The sequence below is a fragment of the Bos indicus genome, chromosome 10 (assembly GCF_029378745.1).
Source record: "Bos indicus isolate NIAB-ARS_2022 breed Sahiwal x Tharparkar chromosome 10, NIAB-ARS_B.indTharparkar_mat_pri_1.0, whole genome shotgun sequence".
In the NCBI taxonomy this organism is placed as follows: Eukaryota; Metazoa; Chordata; class Mammalia; order Artiodactyla; family Bovidae; genus Bos; species Bos indicus.
Window position 1 is genome coordinate 63,388,748 of NC_091769.1, and position 12,395 is coordinate 63,401,142.

Here is a 12,395-nt window from a genome sequence, read left to right on the forward strand (position 1 = left end):
ATCTTAATGGCTGAGAGATGTCGTCTTGGCCTGTACATATAGTCACAGTAAATGAATTAGCTGTCTCTCTGACAGCTACAACTTTTTTTATGATACCCTTATAAAGTAAGAGAGTGATATGTGTAAACTTCTCTCGATGGCAGAATCTCTTCTAGGATTCCTTATACACTGATGCATTTGGCAGAATCAAACACCTTAGTGATGTCCAAATACACAATTCACCAATCGCCACACTCTGCCCTTTACTATTCTCACTATTGTCTAAGGGAAGTTACTATACCACAGACAGTTCCCTGACTCTCATGAAGCTGCCACTGCATTGGCCAGTATAGGCCACTGACATGGATGACTTAATACCTTTCTGAAAACTATGTGTGAATATGTCAGATGACATACATTATATGGAGACAAGTTTTTCGATCTGTATGGACTACTCTTTGGTATACTTACACAACTGGGATAGGGAAGAAGTTTCCCTGTAAGAACTGCTAAACATGAACTCACCTTTAAGTAGAAACATGTGAGTCTTTGAGATGAAGATCAGATTTTTCATCTGTAGTGAATGAAAGCAAGTTCTCACAGGGAAAATCTTGCTTTTCACTAGACCTGTGTGTGTTAGTTACACAGTCATGTCCAATATTTTGTGGCCCCATGGACTGGTTCCTCTGTCCATGGCATGCTCCAGGGAAGAATACTGGAGTGGGCAGCCATTCCCTTCTCCAGGGAATCTTCCCAACCCAGGGATCAAATCCACATCTCCTGCATTGCAAGCAGATTTCTTACCATCTGGTCCATCAGAGAAGCCTCAAACTACCCTAATTCTTTACTAGAATCACCAGTCCATAACAGTAGTTCTCCTTTGATTTTCTTTCTTGTGATTTATTCACACATTTATTTATTCACACATTTTACTGATTATAAGTCAGCAAGTATTTTTGAATATTTTATGATAATCCAGGCATTCTTTGAAGTATTTATATACATGGATGTACAGGATCATATTTTCTGTCCTCAAGGAGCTTGAAATATAGTGAATAAAGTGAACAAGTAATTGAAAACTTTCCATCAGTAACTACTGAAAACTATAGCTATAGGAGAAACTACCATATGAATGTATTCATATTAGAAGCACATCTTATTCAGACCATGTGCAGGGAGGTATGAAGGAAGAAATTCTAGAGAAGTTGAGATTTAACCTACTAAGTGAAGAATGAGCAGCAAGCTGATCAGTGAAAGAAAACAAGGGCTTTCTAGATAAGAAACTGCACAAAGGCAATCAAAATTGAAAAAGCAGAAACTTGGGAGCAGAAAATCACTTGATATGTCTACAGCATAAGAATATACCCTGAGATGAGACTAGGGAGACAAACTAAGACCAGGTTTAAAAATCAGTTCTGTATTAGCAGGGAGGTATGACATTTTTTCACTGAAGGCTATTGAAAAGTATTGAGGTTTGACTAACAAACTGGATTTATTTTTCACAGAATTTGCATCCCTTTATGCTTTGGGATTAGTGTTGCCCATAAGAGAAATGTGTGTAAGATTTAAAAGCTGAAGTGAAATAACAGTTCCCTCGTGGCTCATCAGTAAGAAATCTACCTGCCATGTAAGAGACCTGGGTTCAATCCCTGGGTTGGGAAGATCCCCTGGAGAAGGAAACGGCAACCCATTCCAGTATTCTTACCTGGGAAATCCCATGGATAGAGGAGTCTGGCAGGCTAAAGTCCACGTGGTCGCAAGAGTCAGACATGATTTAGGGACTACACCATATTGCAAGTCAGTATGGGAGGTAGACACTACCATGGGTTGCTTATATGTGAAGACTCATCTTGTTGGCAGTGCCACAGCTCCTTCACCTCCCACCACATCTCATCCTTCAGTTTCTCTGAGTCCTAGGCCAGAATGTGTGCAAGTCTGTGTGAAGGATAGTGGCTTCATCTGCAGGTCACATGTGTTGTCAAGGTTGAAATCAGTGAGAGGCAGATGTAGGTTACAGTCTGGCCTTGTGCAGTACATTTCAGTTGTCCTCATGGACTTATTTTTCTCACTCTCCCTACAGCTTTTTTTCCTGACCACCAACAGTGACTTTAGCTCACCAAACAATGCGTAATCAACAACCTTCTATAGACTTCATCACCAGTTTCCACAATAGCGTAGGCTCTAATCTCTGTAATGAATCTGTTATTCCTTATCACTTATGGTTCTGTTTGCCTGAAATATAGGCAAAAAACCCCTGTTACCAAGGCTATTTATCAATGAAAATGATATAAGATTTTCACATTAGCATGATATCTATAATCTGGAAAATGGATTAGATATAGAATAGTTATTTACACATTCTAAATAGCAGAATCTTTACTTTTCATATTAAATTTATTTGAGACCTTAGATGTAAAGAGATGTACTTGTTTGAAGTAGGGATGAAGAACATAGGGCCTGATTGTTCTGCCTGCTTTCACCCTTCCCTCTTTCAGTACAAGGAATACCCAATGTTTGGGGAACATAGTTTAACAAATGTCTGCACTAGAAAAACTCCTATAGTCATTCTTGAGAAAAACGAAGTGGCTCAATGCTTTGTGTGAGTGGTATGGAAAATGCAGAAATCTGGGATGTTTTAAGACCAGTAGATTTATTAACAGTATCATTTTTGGGGAAATTACCACAGATGAACTTGCTAACTTGAGAACATTGATGAATTTTTGGCTTGTTCAAGTCATGATGTGCAATAGGATTAGAGCTCAAGAGAGAAGTCTGATATAGAGACATGGTTTTAAATTATTGCAAAGGTGAGTCAGTTCTAGATTAGGAAGAATAGATTGAGAACAGCTAAGACCAAATATAGCAACATTAATGTGGTCATAGAGGCAAAAAGCACTTGGGTTGCCATGAACATAAGAGAATCAGTGCTGGGAGCCAGCCTGAGGAGCTCCGCCCATGGCAAAGATCATGAGGAAGGAGGCTCGGCATACGCAAAGGCGGGATCAAGCCTCAGGAGTCCCCCTGGAAATCCTCGAGCATCTACCCCCAAAACCAGAGTCTGCCTACTTTACTGCTTTGTGGTCTCACCTACACCTCTGACTTTACGGGGGTCTGTCCCCCACCACCTCTTTCGGAGAAGGAGTTAACTTAGAGCTCCAGTTAATAATAATTCCTGGGCGTGACAGGAGAGTTTCAACCTACAAACTCCTCTGAAGGTTCTCTAGCCTGCCTGACAGGTTTGTCTGGCCACATGTGATTGTTCACAGCCTCCCAACCGTGAGAGGCACGAGATGCTTTAAATCTTCTAAAAACAGATTCTTTTGAGAAGTTAGGAAATTATTAGTGTAGTATAGTGGGCTGATTAGAAATTGTATTGGTGAAGGGTTTTTCATTTGTTAAGCCAATGTTTGCTGCTAAGTCTCCACATCCCCTGCCCTTATACACGTTAATGAATATAACTACATATAGGAGAAATAAGTATTAACCTTTGATATTAATCACGTTAGACCTTAGGCTAAGCAAATTCTTTCCTTAATTAAAACCCACTGCACCCTTACCCTATAGGAATGTAACTTTATCTGGCACCTTCAAAAGGTGGTGTCTGTTTTAAGAATAATCACTCCTGGAGAAATAAGTGTTCTGGTTGACTGACCACTGTCACAAGGAGAGGGTCATAAATTGTTAGCAGGCCCCCTGGCCAGAAGATGATGTAACACCCCTAAGACCTTTGTATACATTTGTATGAAGCACCTGATTTTGATTAAAGTCAGGACTGCTGACCCTGCGTGATTTTGTATTACATCTCTGTGTATAAAAGCAGACCCTGGAAATTAAAGAATGGAATCAGTTCCTAGAAAGACTGGTCTCCCCATGTCGTTCTTTCTCTTACCTTCTGGCTGAATTCCCATCTGGATAGTGGAGGCTCGTCACTAATTACTAATTATGCCTGGGCTTCTAAGATCTGACCGGGGAGGCCTTAGTGTCTCCTCTCCTTTGGGAGAACGGGAGGACACCTGCGGCCTGCGTAGGTGACGCAAATTTCTTGTCTTGAAATTTTATAGGCTTTCTACGTAAACCAAGTTACTCAGCCTCTTTTCTCCACTGAATCTTCCTACTGAGCTATCCCTATTTAACCACTCTTTATATCTTTAATTAACGCTTAATTGATCTATTGTTTCCTGATCGCCAAAGCCGTCTCCCCTTCGAATTCCCTGGATCCCCCAGGCCTGGACCCCGGCAAATCAGGAAAGAAGAATCTCCGGGCTATAGAGAAAGGGAGCATTGCCAGGAGAGCCTGTTTAATAGCACGCCATGACAAGCATACCAGTGTCATAAAATATTCTTTAGATTAACAATCATAACATCACTGAGTAATATAAGAGGCATAAGCGGGAGTAAGGATTGCCTTAGGAATGAATAAGAAAAGCTCATGAGGCAGTAAATACTTTGTGAATGAAAAGTATAAGAGATGAGATAAAGAAATGAATATGGGGTCAAGGATGTGACATTTTGAAAGTGGCACCTTGAAGGGAAAGAGTAACTTGGGAGTAATGTATTGAATACTCGTCTTGGAGCCATTCATTGTTTTCACTGAATTTCTTTCCTACTAGTTTCATCTATGAGTATTTTTCCTCTAAGATCGGTCTTGTTCTCTTAAATAGCAGAAAACTTGTTAAAACTAAAAACTGTTATATTATATTTAACCATCTAAAAACATTCAGTATTCAGTCTTTTATTCTTCTTTAGCCCACATATTTGCCTACCCTTAAGTTCTACCACTTTAAGGGAAATCAGGCTTCTAAATGTACACAGTTCTTGAAACCATCAAAGTTCAGGACTGTGGTTCCCCTCCATTTCTAATCCTTTCTCCTGGTTTTGACATTTTCCTTCATTGGATTTGTACGAAGGTACAGTTTTCAAGGAAATGGCCATAAATAGCACATTAATTTTTCTTTTTCCAGTTTTATGGGGGGTGTTCAGTTCTTGATGCCATGTTTAAAATAATCACTTAGCATTTATCTATTCTCATACCAGATACTGTTTGCATTTTTATTTTATTTCTCACAACAATGGCATATGAGAGATATTACCATACCCTTTTTTACAGAAGGTCATTGGGTCTCAGAGAGCTTAAAAATTTAGTTCAGGTATACAAAATTCATAAATATCAGGACAAGAATTAAGTTGACTATAATAATATAAGCATAGTACCTGGTGTATAGAAAACACTGAAGATCATATTTTATCATTAATGATATTTCTTGCAGTTTTTATAATCCATATCCTGTATCTTTTTCCATCATAATACAAGTTTCTTTCTCATAGTGCAAAAATATGCTAGCAAGGATTCACATGATATCAAGACATAATAAATGTTAGCTAGAAATCTGAAATTAACACAGTTAAGCATCAGAAACCTTGGAATAGGATGAAAATGTGAAATTGGAGCACAGTGGTAGGTGACATTTCTACCATTACGAGTACTAAAATTGGGTTGGAGATTAGTTTCTAATAATAAATGAATATAAATTTGATAATTTCTCATTCTGGTTGATGAATGGTGATGAATTTTGTGATAATGTATTTAATAAAGCATTAGGGAAGACATGGACTTTGGAATTTCTCTAGCAGTCATTTTCTGAATATGAGGGATCTGAATTCAATTGCTTTTTAAATCCTTTGTCCACAAGATTTCTTCTAGCTATTTTGCTTACATTTGAAAGAATAGCTACAAAAGCAGAATAAATGAAAAGAGAAAAAGAAAGAAAAAAACAGGCGTTAAAACATTTTTCAGTGTTACAATGTTAATAAATTCTGATAGGATACATAATACTATTAAAGGCCCTTAGTGAAAGAAAAAAAGTAATAAGAAAAATAATAGCTTTAAGATTTCACAATCGGTCAATAAAAAAAAGTACAAAGCCCTATGCTTGGAACCCAGGTTTGTTTGACTCTGATGATGGCTCTGAACCAACACAGAGCCCTGAATTTCTAGTTCTTCAGTAATCAATTCTCAGAGACAGCAGTCACCTTCTGGCTCCCTATTAATTATCATTTTAGCAGCCACAGACAGGAGCAGTATGCCGCTATGGTTTTCACAGCAGGCGTGATTGCCTTGATGCTTTCTAACCCAAGCAGTTCTTTATCCTGCCGCAGATTCCCTTCTTCCATCTGTAGCTGAGCGGTTTCAGAAATCCCCATGGGAACTGTTGGCCACTGCATTTGTGGATGTCAGTAATTAAGCTAGCTACTGCAGCTGCAAATTGTTGGACAACGTGGATAGTAGAAGGGCACAGCTCTGCTGCAAAGCCTGGTCATAATGAAAACAGAAAGGTCAGTGCCCCCTGGTTGGTTTTGTCATGCCCTGGGACCTTGGGTTTGCCCCATGGTTTTCTTATCAGTTTTGTATCGTTTGTATAAGAAAGTGGTATTTGCTACAAGCCACCTGGCCTGTACGTTGCTTTTATGCTTGTATAGTGTCTATACACAAACAACTGTTCTCTGTATCTGCTATCACTGCTTCATGCTGATTCTGTTATGGGCCTGCACTTTGCTTTATAGCTTGTCCCTGACCTGAACTGGGATTGGTCACTCATAATTAGTTATATTACATTTCCATGATTTCTATCAACATCAGATCTGTCTATACTCTTTGGAATAGAGAATACTTGTTACACATTTTTAAGATTTTTACTCTATTTAATCATTGAAGTATAACTCGAGGAGTGGGAGCTTCCTGTAAAGTATCCCCTGGGATTATTTCCCAATTTATGAGCCTCCATGTATAATGTTTGCTAGCTGGCTTTAGGTATTTTCAATAATGTACTTTTCAGTCACAATTGAAATATACTGATGATTGGATTTGCAATCAGTGCTGATTGTGTCTTATTATCATTGTATCTCCAACACCTAGCATGCATCTGCATATTTGCATATGGTAAGTGCTAAACAATGTAAACTGAGTAAATGAAGGTGTCCATTGATTGCATATTCCTGATTTCATAATGCCTTTACAAGTAAGGCCCAATTTCTCTTCTTTTCATTTTGATACAGATTCCTTTCTTCATTTATTCAACACAATATGTATTCTTCACTTACTATTTGCCAATCACTTTCCTCAAAGGGATCATATCTGCTGTGTGAGTGTGTGTATGTATCTGTGACAGAGAGATAGAGAGATATTGAGAAAAAGGGTGAGCTTTGAGTGGGTTGTAAACAGACATGTAAACAGGCAATCATAATCAGTGTGCAAATAAGGACAGGTATAGTGCAGCACAGACAAAACATCAAATTCAAACCCAGAACTATGGACGGTTTCCTGAAAGAGATGATGATTTTACTAGGCTTTTGCTGCTGTTGTTGTTCCGACTCTTTGGGACCCCATGGACTGTAGCCTACCGGGCTCCTCCCTCCATGGGATTCTCCAGGCAAGAGTACTGGAATGGGTTGCCATTTCCTTCTCCAGGGGATCTTCCCAACCCAGGGATCGAACCCAGGTCTCCTGCATTCCAGGCAGACACTTTAACCTCTGAGCCACCAGGGAAGCCCAACCCACTGCAATGGTCTTGCCTGGAGGGTCCCATGGACAGGGAGGTCTGGTGGGCTGCAGTCCATGGGGTCCCCAAAAATCAGACACAACTGAAGTGACTTAGCATGCATGCATGCATATGTATACATATATGTATAGTTGATTCACATTGTTGTACAGCAGAAACTAACACAACATTGTAAAGCAGTTATCCTCCAATTAAAAAATTTTAATGAATAAAAATAAAACACATACTATAAAAATTCCAAAATAAAAAAATTATAATAAATTAGTTTTCCCTTCAACCAAAAAAAAAAAAAAAGGTAAGGTATCTAGGACAAGGCATATGGAGAAAAGAATTACTGTCGGAGTCAACAACACATAGAATGTGTGCAAGCGTGCAAGTAGTGAGGTATGATTGAAGGAATGAGGTGTTGAGTGAGACATGGGGCACTGCCAATTCTTAACACCTCTGATACACTATATTCTAAGCCAGTATCATTTTTTGCTTACAGTAAAAAGCCTCCTACATGGTCTCCTTGATTCTACTCTTCTAATAGTCTCATCAGACAATAGCTGCCTGAGAGGCTTTTTAAAATGCAAGTCATGTCACTCCTTTGCACAAAACTCTAAGTAGCTGACCATCTCATAGGAATGAAATTAAATGTCTTCAAAATGGCATACAAGTGTCTAGATGCTTTTGCTCCTGGCTTCTCTCTCTGTTTTTGTTTCCTGTCTATATTCCCATGCTCACTCCTTTCCAGCAATTTTCACCAAACTGTCTCCCAACTCAGGATTTTGTTGTTTCTCAAAACATTCTTTTCTCCACATATCCCGGTGATACTCTTTATGCTCAGATGTCACTCAGAGAAGTATTCCCTGACTGTGCTGTGCTTTTTGCTCAGTTGTGTCTGACTCTGTGACCCTATGTATTGTAGCCCACCAGGCTCCTCTGTCCCTGGGGTTTCTCCAGGCAGGAATACTGGATGCCTTACTCCAGGGGATCTTCCCAACCCAGGGATTGAACCCAGGTCTCCTGCATAGCAGGCAGATTCTTTACCATCTGAACCACCAGGAAAACTTGAGAATACTGGAGTGGGTAACCTAACCCTTCTCCAGGGGATCTTCCTGACCCAGGAATTGAACCAGTATCGCCTACATTGCAGGTGGATTCTTTACCAGCTGAGCTACCAGGGAAGCCCATTGCCTGACTGCACTATCTAAAGTTGTACCTACCCTCTCTTCTCTTACACACTTCTGCTTTCCTGCAGAAGTGAGCGGCCTAACCTGACCTGTACTCAATACATATTTGTTGACTCTCTGTCCCTGCCCTACTAGAATACATGCTACATGAGGGTGTTGTCTGCTTTTCTCACTATCTTAACCCTGATACCTAGAACAGTGTTTCACATAGAACAGACCCTCAATACATATTTGTTGAATGAACACACACACGAATGAATGGGAATGTATCTTTTTAAAGAATCTCTCCTCCTCCATGATTATTATACATACTAAATAAATTAGATTTTTATCCTGAAGGTAATGAAGAGTGGTTGAAGAATTCTAAGCAAAAAGTTACATCACCCAAGGTGTACTTTAGAAAAATTATCTATCATCCAGGAGGAGGATAGATGGAAGGTTTTGAAGTAATTCAGGCAAGAAATTATGAAAATAAAACAAAAAATGTGAAAGTGATGAAAGAGAGGATGATTCACTTTAAAGAAATATTCAATTGATGAAGCCTCCTGGGTCGCCCTTAAATCAAAAAGGTACACTGGTGTAAGAGGAGGAAACAGCATGACCAGTTTGCCCACAATTCTCCTAGTTTCAAAACTGAAATTTCTGCATCCTGAGAAAATCCTCAGACCTGCGTAAAACAGACTGATTGATCACTCTAAAAAGTCAGAGATACTTCAGGAACACAATTTTTTCCTCCATTTACATTTAAATAGTAGCAATGATTCCCACATAAGTTATTTTCTTAAGAATCATTTCAAATCCCATGTTCCCCTACATATTCACATTTCCTTTCCTTTCTATCCCCAATGCCAAACACCTCACAGTCTTAAATTATCTCCCTCTTATGAAGGACCACATTGTTTGTTAATTTCTTCCAGAACAAGTGACCTAATCTGCTTAATGTAATACATTCATTGACCATATTGCACATTTACCTTTTAGACTCAAAGCTTATATAACATAATTACCAAGCTTTATTCATCCTATTATCTTTGCCAAACATGTAGTAGAGCTATGAATTCATGTCTTTTGAAGGAGCTGATATAGGCATGTGTATACACTACAAATTTAGATCAATAGAAGGTGAAGTCTGACAGTGTTGATCTTTGCTTGGGAAAAGGAAGTAGTGTGACCACATACTATCAGCAACCTAGAAATATTAATCAAAGACAAGCTGGCCACCACCTTTGAAAAGGGAGCAGAGAATGCAATAGTCATCATTGCTCACAAGGATGATTCTCAGCATAGCCAGGACCCGCACATCTGATCACATGAAGACTGCTTTGTGTGCCATCTTGGGCCTATTGACTCTAAGATTCCAAAAGAGGAGGAGAATGGATATTGTGAACTGGGTTTCAAAGTCTTTAGACAAGCAATAATACATATTTTAACCCTATGTATATATAGAGCAAGACATACCACATGTAAATTTAGAGTTTTGAACATTGCTATGTTGACCAGCAATTTGAGCCAGAATTTATTAGATTGGTGCAAAAGTAATTGCAGTTTTGCATTGTTGAACTTTGCCATTTGATATTAGAATATATTCATAAATAAATGTGGTTATGTTAGACATCATTTCAATGCACATTTATCATTTTATGCTTTTTTGCTCATCATTTATTTACTGCTGTTTATTTCACATTTATTTTAGACTAGGGAAATGATGTTAGACAAAAAGCAAATTCAAGAGATTTTTTTATTCAAGTTCAAAATGGGTCCTAAAGCAGCAGAGACAACTTGCAACATCAACAGCAGATTTGACCCAGGAACTGCTAATGAATGTACAGTGCAGTGGTGGTTCAAAAGTTTTGCAAAGGAGACAAGGGCCTTGAAGACGAGAAGCACAGTGGCTGGCCATTGGAAGTTGACAATGACCAATTGAGAGCCATCATCGAAGCTGATTCTCTTACAACCACACAAGAAGTTGCTGAAGAATTCAACATCAACTGTTCTACAGTCATTCGGCATTTGAAGCAAATTGGAAAGGTAAAAAAGCTCAATAAGTGGGTGCCTCATGAACTGACCAAATATCAAAAAAAAAGTTGTTTTGAAGTGTTGTCTTCTCTTACTCTATGCAACAATAATGAACCATTTCTTGATCAGATTGTGATGAAAAGTGGATTTTATATGACAACCGGTGATGATCAGTTGAGTGGTTGGACCAAGAAGATGCTCCAAAGCACTTCCCAAAGCCAAATTTGCACCCAAAAATGGTCATGGTCACTGTTTGTTGGTCTGCTGCCCACCTGGTCTACTATAGCTTTCTGAATCCTGGCAAAACCATTACATCTGAGAAGTATGCTTAGCAAATTGATAAGATGCACCCAAAACTGCAATGCCTTCAGCCGGCATTGGTCAACAGAAAGGGCCCAATTGTTCTCCACAATGATGCCTGGCTGCACGTCACACAATCAATGCTTCAAAAGTTGAACTAATTGGGCCACGAAGTTTTGCCTCACCTGCCATATTCACCTGACCTCTCGCCAGCTGATTACCTTGGTAACTTTTGCAGGGAAAAAGCTTCAAGCATCTTGACACCTTTTTGCAGGGAAAATGCTTTCACAACCAAGAGGCAGAAAATACTTTCCAAGAGTTCATCAAATCCCAAAACATAGATTTTTATACTACAGGAATATACAAACTTATTTCTCATGGACAAAAATGTGTTGATTGTATTGGTTCCTGTTTTGACTAGTAAAGATGTGTTTGAGCCTAGTTATAACAATTTAGATTCAAGGTCCAAAACAGCAATTACTTTTATACTAATTTCAGATAAAAATAAAACCCCTGGAGAATTACTTTATACATGATGCTGCATTCTTGGCAACATCGCATAAACACCAAATACTTCCTCATGATCTCTAGCATCCTGATGCAGGGATATATGTGCACATCTCAATTTCACATTTCTTCAGACCCTAGTTATGTTTGCTGCTGCTGCTGCTAAGTCGCTTCAGTTGTGTCCGACTCTGTGCGACCCCATAGACGGCAGCCCAGCAGGCCCTGCCGTCCCTGGGATTCTCTAGGCAAGAACACTGGAGTGGGTTGCCATTTCCTCCTCCAATGCATGAAAGTGAAAAGTGAAAGTGAAGTCGCTCAGTCGTGTCCGACTCTTAGCGACCCCATGGACTGCAGCCTACCAGGCTCCTCTGTCCATGGGATTTTCCAGGCAAAAGTACTGGAGTGGGGTAGTATTATTCCCTAGTAGTTAAATACAAGTCTATATATTTGTGTCTATATATAGAAATGGCAACCCACTCCAGCATTCTTGCCTGGAGAATCTCCCAGGGATGGCAGAGGCTGGTGGGCTGCCGTCTATGGGGTCGAGCAGAGTCAGACACGACTGAAGCGATAGCAGCAGCAGCAGCGTAATACATGGAAACCAATTGAAAACTTGTGTTTGGCTTCCAAAGCAAAAGCCAAAGTAGTGGGACCCACTTCATATGGTTTGAACAGTCATGTAACAACAGTCCTCATTAACATACCTCACACAGAGTAGGAATCACACTGGAACTTTAGATCAAACCACTCAAAACTCACAGGCATAGGATATAAAGAGTATATTTATCTATTCTTCTTGACTATTTTTTGGTGTGAGGACTGCTTGTTTTCTATGTTAGTTGTTAAAAGCTTTGACTTCAGT

The 12,395-nt window shown here is 39.3% G+C and overlaps 1 non-coding gene and 1 pseudogene across 1 annotated transcript; one reads left to right on the forward strand and one right to left on the reverse strand.

Annotated features, from left to right (window-relative positions):
- Positions 1-7,450: 7,450 nt before the first annotated feature.
- Positions 7,451-7,522, reverse strand: TRNAS-GGA (transfer RNA serine (anticodon GGA)). The gene has a single exon. It is a non-coding gene; the product is annotated as a tRNA-Ser (tRNA).
- A 2,872-nt stretch (positions 7,523-10,394) lies between these two features.
- On the forward strand, positions 10,395-11,447 carry LOC109564598 (histone-lysine N-methyltransferase SETMAR-like; annotated as a pseudogene).
- The last annotated feature ends 948 nt before the right edge of the window (positions 11,448-12,395 follow it).